Source organism: Rattus norvegicus, chromosome X, assembly GCF_036323735.1.
Source record: "Rattus norvegicus strain BN/NHsdMcwi chromosome X, GRCr8, whole genome shotgun sequence".
NCBI lineage: Eukaryota > Metazoa > Chordata > Mammalia > Rodentia > Muridae > Rattus > Rattus norvegicus.
The window spans coordinates 23127663-23139869 of NC_086039.1; positions in this window are offsets into that span (position 1 = coordinate 23127663).

The following is a 12207-nucleotide window of genomic DNA, read 5'->3' on the forward strand; positions in this document are numbered from 1 at the left end:
TCAGTAATGTTGCTGGATATAAAATTAACTCAAAGAAATTAGTAGCCTTCCTTTATACAAATGAACTGGCAGAGAAAGAAATTAGGGAAGCAATACCCTTCACAAATAGTCACAAATAGTATAAAATATTTTGATGTAACTCCAACCAAGCAAGAGAAAGGTACATGTGACACGAACTCCAAGTCCCTGAAGGAAGAAATCGAAGATGGAAGATCTCCCATGCTCATGGAACAGCAGAATTAACATAGTAAAATGGGGCTGGAGAGATGGCTCAGCGGTTAAGAGTACCCGACTGCTCTTCCAGAGGTCCTGAGTTCAATTCCCAGCAACCACATGGTGGCTCACAACCATCTGTAAAGAGATCCGATGCCCTCTTCTGATGTATCTGATGACAGCTACAGTGTACTTATATATAATAAATGAATAAATCTAAAAAAAAAACATAGTAAAATGGTCATCTTTTAAAAAGCAATCTACAAAGTCAATGCAATCCCCAACAAAATTCTAACTCAATTCTTCACAGAGATGGAAAGAGCAATTATCAACTTCATATAGAGTAACAACAACAACAACAAAAAAAAACCCAGAGTGGTGAATACTACTCTCAACAATAAAAGAACTTGGGGAATCACCCTCCCTGACCTCAATCTGTACTATAGAGCAATAGTGATAAGAACCACATGGTGTTGGTACAGAAATAGACAGGTTGATCAATGGAATAGAATTGAAGACCAAGAAATAAACCCACACACCTATGGTCATTTGATCTTTGACAATGAAGCCAAAACCATACAATGGAAAAAAGAAAGCATCGTCAACAAATGATGCTGGTTCAACTGGAGGTCAGCATGTAGAAGAATGCAAAGCGATCCATTTTTATCTCCTTGTACAAAGCTCAAGTCCAAGTGGAATATGAACCTCCACACAAAACCAGATACACAGAATCTAATAGAAGAGAAAATGGGAAATAGCCTCAAACACATTTGCACAGGGGGGAAAAGTTCATGAACAGAGAGCAACAATAGCTCAGACTCTAAGATCAACAATTGACAAATGGGACCACATGAAACTGAAGCTTCTATAAGACAAAGGATACTGTCAATGGGACAAAATGGCAACCTGCAGATTTGGGAAGGATCTTTCCTAACTCTACATCCGTTAGAGGGGTAATATCTAAAACATACAAAAAAAAAAAAAAACTCTCAAGAAGTTAGACTCCAGAGAAACAAATGAGCCAGTTAAAAAAATGGAGCACAGAGCTAAACAGAGAATTCTCAAGTGAAAAATCCCGAATGACTGAGAATGACCATCCTCTGAGAGACTCTTTTAGCACCTGAGACAGATGCAGAAACTTACATTTGACTGAGTTTCAGGACCCAATAGAAGCATTAGGGAGGTATTGAAGGAGCTGAAAGGGATTGTAACCCCATAGGAAGAATAACAGTATCAACTAACAGAACCCATAAGAGCTCCCAGGAACTAAGCTACCAACCAAAGAGCATGCTAGTTCATGACCCATGCTATGTATGTAGGAGAGAACTGCCTTGTCTGCCTCAGTCGGGAGGGATGCCCTTGGTCTTGTGGAGGCTTGATGCCCCAGAGAAGGGAGATGCTGGAGGAGTGAGGTGGGAGTGGGTGGAGGAGTGAGGGATCACCCTCTTATAGGTGAAGGGAAGGGAAAGAGAGGTGGGGGCTCCTAGAAGGGGAATCAGGAAAGGGGATAACATTTGAAATGTAAATAAGGTGGCAGGACAATGGAGGCTGACATAAAGGTCTCGTTCTGTGTAATTACAGGTTGTTATCAATGTTCTTAAGGGATGAATGGTACCGGGATTTGTATGTTTAAGTGGGCAATTATATCTTATCAATTGGATCTAAGATTATTGTGTTGTGTGTTCTTTTATGTGACGGTTTGAGTGTAGGAAAGTGTGCTGCGGCAGGAGACACTGGGCCACCGAGGAGTTGGGATGTGTTTCTGCCAAGATATCTTTTTTTTTTTTTGGAGCTGGGGACCGAACCCAGGGCCTTGCGCTTCCTAGGTAAGCGCTCTACCACTGAGCTAAATCCCCAGCTCTGCCAAGATATCTAACAGATATCTTGGGGCACTGTGGCAAGGACCTAGCAAGGTAAAAGACACCCATAGTTTTTTTATTTTTATATTTTTACAACAGATGGCGAACAATGTGATGGACGAGAATACACTAGTAATCCTAAGAGGTGAGAGAAAGTTTTTATTTTCTAAGAGGAGGCCGGCACCATGTTAAGTTATGTAATATCTCTAGGGCGGGAATTCAAACAAAGAAAAGGGGAAGCAGCCTGGACTGGCAGGCTGTAGGTCTCCTACTGTGTGGTAAGTAATGGCAGCTCAGACAGTTAGAGATTAACAGCTGCTTTTTAAAGAAAGATGTTTAGAAAGTCTTTCAGGATACTCATATTCTTTTTAATGTGGGCTCCATGGGAACTTTGGGTTGAAATCCTAGTTAGACAAGCTACTTCTTAATTACAGGTATTATTAAAAGGTGATTAAGTTTGCTTTTATAAAGAAGAAAGTAAAGAGATTACCTGAATCAGGTGGGGATTTTCATCCACAGTTCAGAATTTAGGGAAAAATTAGTCACTACTTCCAAGTTGAGAGTTGTGATGAATGTCTGTAACACCAGGGAGAGTGAATGCAGACATATATTATAGAAGTTATTAAGGTTAAAGAAAAATCTGTGGCTCTGGGTAGAGAGATTAACAGATGGATATATTTTGGGTTAAAGTCCTGAGTTTTAAGTTGCTTATCGGTTTTAAAATTGATAGAAGGTGTTTAAGTTTGTTTTAAGGGGAGTAAAGAGATTACCCGAATCACGTGGGGATTTTCATCTATGGTTCGGAACTTAGATAGGGAAAAATTGGTCACTAACTCCAAGTAGAGAGTTGTGATAAATGTCTGTAACACCAGAGAGAGTGAATGCAGACATATATTATAGAAGTTATTAAGGTTAAAGAAAAATCTGTGACTCTGGGTAGAGAGCCTGACAGATTGAAATATTTTGGGCTAAAGTCCTGGTTTGATATGTTGCTTATTGATATTGGAATTGATAGAAAGTATTTGGTTTGTTTTATGAATTACCCCGCTAAAGGCCATGTGGCTTGTTGATGCTGGCTAGCAAGGGTTTGTGGTTACTTCTGATATTTACCACAACAGGAAGCTTGTATTCTCTTAACGTGGGCTCCACAGGAATTTTGGGTTAATTTCCTGATATCACAGAGCACAAAAGCCTATCAGGCTCATTGTTTAGCTTACTTCCTTTTTAAAAAATTGTTTAGTCTTCATGATGGGTGTGACTTTGAGTTTTATGGTTATATCATTACTCTGGGAGAGAGTGCAAGATACAAGCTTTTCTGGTTTCAGACTAAGGACACAGTATTTTGGGAGAAAGATTTTGTCTTTGTGTTTTTAAAAAGTGTGATTAGACTCTGGAAACCTCACAGAGCCATATTGATCAGATTTGATAGAGGTAGACTGCCTGAAAAAATTAATTCAAGAGAATCAAATAAAAAGAGATTTTGATTCTATACTTTTGTCTTAAGAGTTGTATTTTACAGAGTGTGCCTACTTGGATTCCTGGTCTCAAAGACTTTCAGCTGAGTCCAGTCAGGACACATTGGCTACAGCATTTGCTTCATTCTTCCTACCCCCTACCCCCAAGGATATCTCAACGCCCATGTGCAGCTTGAAAAAGTTATAGAGGAGTCGCTGCCCCAATTTCCTGGACTTTGCAGGGATGAAAGTGGTTATTCTAAAGTTGTTTTTATGAGGAATTTAAAATTGATTGTAATTTAACAGGGAGGAATTAGCTAGATTGAGTTATACGGTCATAGTCTCATTTGTTAACTAAGCTAAAATCGTATCTTTGCTTTGAGACAGAATTTATTTGTTAAAAGTTTAAAAGTACAAGGTTTAGAGCCAGTCCTTCTATTGATGTCATTACAAACTTGTGAGTTGATTAAACATGTGAGTTAAGGGTCAAAATGGCAAATATATTGCTGAATTTGTGAGAGTACTTTCAAGATATTATTAAGATATAAAGACAACAGTACAGATTGTCTTATATAGGTAGATGGTTTTCAAAAACGTCAGAAATCCACAAACTTTGAGATTTAAAGTTATTTATCTTTTGTTGAGACATATCTGCTCCTAACAGTTCCCCTTTGGCGGATTTAATGAAGAATTTGAACATCTCTACCTCCAGATGAGGCAATACTTTGTGGCTAGGCAGCCACTGGACAAAACTGCCTGTTTCATCTGTAGGCTAATACTGTCCAGAAAAGGACAAATTATGCAGAATAGTTGACTGATAAACTCTGCCAAGACAGGGTGATCAGTCCTTCAAAACCTGCATTTCAAGAGTCTGTCATTTGATTTTGGGCCAGAAGGCTGAAGACTTGCGCTCACATGTTGCTAACAGGGGACTGTGATAGTGGAGATTTGTCTCTACAACCTCTCAGTTCTGGAAGCCGTGTTAGGCTTCCTATATATATAGATATTTGGTCATTCAAAGATTTATGACGGGGTTGAAGACTGATTACAGTCTCATAGCCTATCAGGCTGTTTCACTCTGAAAATACATATTTTATTGGATAGTTATCAGATAGTATACAAGCTAGCCAAGATATAATATAGATTTTAAGCCTTTCTTAAGCTGGAATGGATAACTAATATCCTGTTTAACTGATATAGTGATGGACTGGGTGTTGAGTATGTCATATGCTTTATAAACTGTAGAATGGAAATAATTGTTCTCAATTTATATATAAGTGAAAAGGCTTTTTAACTGGACAAAAAGGGGGAAATGTTGTGGTTTGCCCTGGAGTTATCTGTATTTATTTTTGGTTCTTTTTTTCCGGAGCTGGGGACCGAACTCAGGGCCTTGCGCTTCCTAGGTAAGGGCTCTACCACTGAGCTAAATCCCCAGCCCCGAGTTATCTGTATTTTGATGCTAATTCCACTGCCCAAAGGACAGTTGCCTACTCAGGAATCAGGTGACTTCACCAGAAACTTCTCCCCATTGAATTTGTAAAATACAGGTGAGGGCAGGTACAGGATAGAAGGAGGCCTGTCATTGGAGGAGAAGGAAGGATGGGTGAGAGAGAAGTTTGAAGGAAGAGGAGACTGGAACAGAAGGGAGGAGAGGAGAGGGAGAGAGAGGAGCCGTGGCAGAACAATGGAGGCTGACGTAAAGATCTCGTTCTGTGTATTTACAGGTTGTTATCAATGTTCTTAAGGGATATATGGTACCAGGCTTTGTATGTTTAAGTGGGCAATTATATCTTACCAATTGGATCTAAAATAAAGAAATGTAAATAAATAAGATAATTAATTAAAATGTGCAACATCCATCATTATCAGGGAAATGCAAATCAAAATGGCCCTAAGATTCCACCAATCAAAATGGCTAAGTTCAAAACTCAGGAGACAGCAGATGCTGTCAAAGATGTGGAGAAAGAGGAACACTCCTCCATTGCTGGTGGGATTGCAAACTGGTACAAACACTCAGGAAATCAATCTGGGGGTTCCTCAAAAACTTGGAAATAGTTCTACCTGAAAACCCAGCTATACCACTAGTGGGAATATACCCAAAAGATGCACCACTATGCCACAGGGGCACATGTTCCACTATGTTCATAGCAGCCTTATTTGTGATAACCAGAAGCTGGAAACAACCCAGATGTCCCATGACAAAAGAACAGATACAGAAAATGTGGTTCATTTACACAATGGAATACTACTCAGCTATTATAAACGAGGACATCACAAATGGATGAACTAGAAATTATCATCCCGAGTGAGGTAACCCAGAACCAAAAGGACATACATGGTATGTACTCACTGATAAGTGGATATTAGCCAAAAAGTTCAGATACCCATAATACAAGCCGCAAGTCATATGCAGCATAAGAAGAAAGACCAAAGTGTAGATGCTTCAATACTACATACAACTGGGAACAAAATAATCACAGGAGCTAGAGGGAGGGAGGGACGTGGGGGGAAGGAGGCAGGGGAGGGAAAAGGGGACTCCATCGTGTATAGGGGAAAATATGAGAGAAGCCCAGGGGACTAGAAGAATGAATAGAAATATGCAGTACTGTGAGGTGGGGGCAGGGGGAGACCTCTAGAAAGTCCCAGACACCAGGGATGTGGGAGGCTCCCAGGACCCAATGACATTAACTGAAATACCAAAGAGTGAGGAGACAGAACCTAAAGAGACCACCTCCAGTAGATAGACAAGGCCCCCAGTTGAGGAATACAGCCATCCACCCATCTCAAAATTTTTAACCCAGAATTGTTCCTGTCTAAAGGAAATACATGGACAAAAATGGAGCAGAGACTGAAGCAAAGGCCATCCAGAGACTGCCCCACCTTGGGATCCATCTCCCACACAGGCACCAAACTCCTACACTATTGCTGATGCCAAGATGTGCTTGCTGACAGGAGCCTGGCATGGCTTTTCTCTGCGAGGTTCTACCAGGAGTTGACTGAGACAGATGCAGATACTCACAGCCAATCATTGGACTGAGGTGGAAGAACCCTATGGAAGAGTTAGGGGAAGGACTGAAGGAGCTGAAGGGGATGGCAACCCCATAGGAAGAACAATAGTATCAACTAACCAGAACCCTCAGAGCTCCCAGAGACCAAGCTACCAACCAAAGAGCATACATTGGGCCTGTGGCCCCTTCTACATATGTAGCAGAGGACTGCCTTGTCTGGCATCAGTGGGGGGTGCCCTTAGTTCTGTGGAAGCTTGATGCTACAGAGAAGGGGGTGCTAGAGGGGTGAGGAGGGTGTGAGTGGGTGGGTAGGGGATCTCTGTCTTAGAGGCAAAGGAGAGTGGGGATGGGTTGGGGGTTCATGGAGGGGGAACTGGGATAGAGGACAACATTTGAAATGCAAATAAAATAATTAATAAAAAAATTGGTACTGAGTATTTTCACGAGTAAACTTGAAGCATTACCTAGCTGATCCAAACATATTCAAATAGCCACTAAATACATGTAGGCCTTCTAGAAATATGCTAAAAAGGTTGTTAAGCAAATGGGGTTAAATAGCAAACACTAAATAATTAATAATATGACAGGAATAATACAATACTCCTTTCTATAATAAATTTGAATATTAGTCTCAATTACACAGTCAAAACACAGAGACTTGCTGATTGGCTCAGAAAACAGAATCCATTTCTTCACTGTCCACAAGAAATGAACTTCAGTGCCAAGTTCATGATACCTCCTTATGAGTTCTATGTCAGGAGCCACAGTGACTCCCTAAACAATACAGGCTATGTAATCTGCTAGGGGAGAAAGTATACCAATGGTCTTATATAGATGAGAATCTTGTGGACTATAATACAAACCTGCCAGGCAAGTTGTGTTCACTGTTTCCATAACAGCATGACTGTTAAGGGGGCAATCCAGCACTCTCTGATTGGTTTTGAGTTTTAATTCACAAGAGGGAATATCTATGCATGGTGTGGTAAACCTGGATACAATTTCACAACTGAGGAGGCCTTACGTCCAATGGGATACTTATTGTTTAGCTAAATTGACATAGTACCAAGGGATCTTCTAAATGCTTGCTGCATTTATGCCTTGCAGATGAATTATGCTTTTTTTCTTCATAAAAGACTTACTTCCCTTATCAAGAAAGGCACAGATGCTCAAGATACTGAGATTAACCTAGAACCAAGCATGCCTCCACCATACCCACATTTTTTTTTACAAGCACCTTTTTTTTCTGGTATTTTTTAAACATACTTGGGAAATAAATTTTATATGGAGGGGTCACTAGAGTAGACTATTTTGATCACTACTGTTTGGTGATATAGATAGGTGTATTCCTATAATCCCAGTAGTGAGAAAACTGTGTTAGGAGCATACCCACATTTTTAAGTCTAGCTCTGATCACACAACTCCTACAATGTCCCAGCCTGAGGCAGGCTAGACACACAATCAATGATAGAAGTTCACATGCCCAGGTCACACAACAAAAACACAAACATCATGGAAAATCTCCTGCCAACCCTATAGAAATACTATTACTATAGAAATATTCTCCAATGAAAATTCCTTAGATGAACTCCAGGACAAAGCTTTAAACAATTACCAATTTGATTGAAGAATGCAAGGAATTTAAAGATGTGAACAAACAGCTCACTGAGCATAAGGAATATAAAAATAAATGCACTAAATAAATATATGTATATATTAGGAAAATATATAAAATGCAAATATGTAATACATGTATATATGGCTGAAGGAATTACAAAGAAAATTTGGAATTTGAAAACTGAATTTAGTAGTTAATAATATTGAAGAGAATTTAAGCGGAAATGACAGTGGAACAAAAAACTAGGAATCAAATTAGAAGACTCTAGAAAAAGGCATACCAGTAGAATGAGTTAAGTAGAGCTAGAATATTAAGACTTGAAGAAATTGAACCACTCAAGGAAAGGATATGAAAAAATAAACACATAAAATCCTACAGAAACTATTGGATAGCTTTAAAAGTCCAAATCTTCAAATTGTAGATGTAGGAGAAAGAGAAGAATCCCAGGTTAATGGCATAGACCAAATCTTCAACTGGATCATAGATTCCAATGTCCCCAAATTAAGAAAAGACATGTCCATACAGATACAAGAAGCACAAAGAACACTAGACAGACAGGAAAAGAAAAAGAAACTCCCCATACTACAGTTTGTGGCAATGAAGTATTATAAAACTATCTCTTACTTTCCAGGACACTGGAACTTTTGCTGGTCCTCACAGCCAAAGCTAATAATACACCTTGAGGTCACTTAAGATTTAAGACTGATATCCCATTGTGTACTTAAACTGTTTGTTTAACCTGTCTTTAAGAGAGCGAGGTAACAGCCAACTTTGTTTGCCTTGGATTTCCTGAGTAATCAACTTTTACAACCTAAGATAGTGCATTGCTGCAATCTCAACTTAGGTACTCATTCTCCCGTGCCCCTGACTCAGAGTAATGCATGTGCATCGCTTTCTGAAAGCAGTCAATGCAGATGTCGAAAGCAACTTCCAAAAATCCACCTTAAAGGTTGAAAGCAACCATTTGTGGATATTGGTTGATAAACAATGGGTTGATGTCTGGATCAGTTGGGATCATTTGCAGCCAGTGACTTAAACCTTGTAAATCTGTTAAAGGTCTCTGTAAAGTATCCTGTTCCTTCGCCCATATGATTCTTTCTGTGCTATTCAAAAAATACAGAGTGAAACCTCATTTTTAGGGATAGACACACACAAAGAGAAGACACAGGGACAGTACACACAAACATAAGACTCAGACACAGGGACAGACAAGACTTCAGGCAGGCACAGATTCAAACTCCTAGATAGAGAGAAGATGGAAGACTCAGAGAGCATGGAGTAGAAAATTCAAATCTAGCCTCACTCTTGGTTAAAAGATTCCAAGGGGAAGTGCTTGCATTTCTTCCCCTAATCTGACAGCAATGCATTTTTAGTAACTCAGAGTTAATCACTAATCAGCATAATCAACAATAGTTAACACACTAAACATATAGAATAAGGAAAGAATATGGAAAGATGTGAGTTAGAGAAAGGACAGAAAGAGCTGAAGGGGATTGCAACCCCATAAGAAGAACAACAATGCCAACCAACCAGACACCCCAGAGTTCCCAGGCAACCAAAGAGTACACATGGACGGACCCGTGGCTCCAACACCCATGCAGCAGAGGATGGCCTTGTCAGGCATCAATGGGAAGAGAAGTCTTTGGTCCTGTGAAGGTTCCATGCCTCAGTGTAGGAGAATGCCAGGGCAGGAAGTCAGGAGGGCAGTGAGTGAGGGTGTGGGTGGGGGAGTGGGGGAGCACTCTCATAGAAGCAGGGAGAGGGAGATGGGATAGGGGGTTTCCAGAGGGGAAACCAAGAAAGGAGATAACATTTGAAATATAAGTAAAGAAAAGGTTTGACCCCTCTAGGGTAGAGGAATGTCAGGGTGAGGAGGCAGAAAGGGTGGGTTGTTGGGGAGGGGGAACACCATCATAGAAGAAGAAGGAGGAAGGAGGGGGAGTGGATAGAGGAGTTATGGACAGGAAACCAGGAAAGGGGATAACATTTGAAATGTAAATAAAAAATATCCAATAAGAGAAAAGAAAAAAGAGAAAAAAAGAAAGATGTGAGAGAAAAACCACAAGTTACATACATAGAAAAATAGATGAGAATAATAGCTAATATTTCCATGGGAAATTTAAAAGTCTGAAGAGCTTGGAGTAACATATGTCAAGTGCTAAAATACCACAGATGTCAGCTTATACTATCATGCTCAGCACATCATCTGGCATAGTTGAAGAAAAACAAACCTTTCCATGATATAAAGAGGCCATAAAAGAATCCATCTTCACCAATCCAGCCCTACAGAGAACACTGGAATCACTACTTTGGAATGAGGAGAGCCAAGAGATTATAGAAGCAAATGAAGCCATAACCACTGAAGCACAAAATAGGGCTAGGAACACAAATAGAAAATAACAACGGATGACTGCAATCATGGCACCTTTCAAAAATAACTTTACATCAGGCCTCAATCCCCCACTGAAAACACGGGTAAGCGGAAAGGAGGAGGTATGGGATGTGGAAGAGTTGGAGGGCAGACTGGGAGTAAAGATAGACAGACAGACAGACAGGCAGACAGACAGGCAGACAGACAGGCAGACAGAATAAAATCCATATTTCTGTGTCTACAAGAAACTTATTTTACTTTCAAAATAGGGACAACCTTCAGTAGAAAGGATGGTTAAATCAGCAACAAACTACACTAAGCAAATGGGACCAGGAAGCAAACAAAGGTGTCACTATCTTGCTATTAGACAAAATAAACTTCAAAATAAAACTAATCAGAGGAGTTTTTTTAAGGACTCCTCATTTTAATAAAAAAAAAAAACCAAAACCTAGAAAGCATTGCAATCCTAACTATACATGCACCAAACTCTGATGCACCCAACTGAACTTAAAAATCTCTACTGAGCTCAAGAATACAGATTAACTCCAACTTAATAAGAATGAGTGGTTTTAATACTCCTCTTTCTATAATAGAGGGCTTATCTGGATAGATAATAAACAGAAACATCAGAATTAAATGACATTAAGTGGAACTAACAGCTATCTATAGATTATTACACACAAACACTGAGTAAGCCTCTCTAAAATACACCACATAGTGAGACACAAAACAAATCATTACAAACTCAAACAATGAAAGAACTCCATGTGTCCTGTTTGACAACACTGAAGGTTTAAAGTCAACAACAAATGAATCTTTAGTAATTACACTCGTGAAGATTAAACAATATCCTAGTGAATGATGAATGGAACGCACAAGAATTACTTTTCATGAAGCTCAAAAATTTGGACAAACAAGAACAAACCCAAGTCTAAATTCAGTAGACAGCAAGAAATAATAAAAATATAACTTGAATTTGATCGACTTTGCATTGAATCTGTAGGTTGTTTTTGGTAATATATCCATTCTCACAATATAAATTCTTGCATTTCATGGACATAAAAGGTTGTACTTCTTTAACTCTTCTTGTCTTCAATTTCCTTCTTCAGTGTCTTAGAATTTCCATCTTAGGACTTAGTCATTTCTTTAGGTCTGTTCTTAGATACTTTTTTTTCTCCATCTTTATTAAATTGGGTATTTCTTTTTTATTTTTATTTTTTTTATTAACTTGAGTATTTCTTATTTACATTTCGAGTGTTATTCCTTTTCCCGGTTTCCGGGCAAACATTCCCCTAATCCCCCCTCCCCTTCTTTATGGGTGTTCCCCTCCCCATTCTCCCCCCATTGCCGCCCTCTCCCCAAAAATCTAGTTCACTGGGGGTTCAGTCTTAGCAGGACCCAGGACCCCTTCCACTGGTGCTCTTACTAGGATATTCATTGCTACCTATGAGGTCAGAGTCCAGGGTCAGTCCATGTATAGTCTTTAGGTAGTGGCTTAGTCCCTGGAAGCTCTGGCTGCTTGGCATTGTTGTTCATATGGGGTCTCGAGCCCCTTCAAGCTCTTCCAGTCCTTTCTCTTATTCCTTCAATGGGGGTCCCTTCTCAGTTCAGTGGATTGCTGCTGGCATTCGCCTATGTATTTGCTGTATTCTGGCTGTGTCTCTCAGGAGAGATCTACATCCCGTTC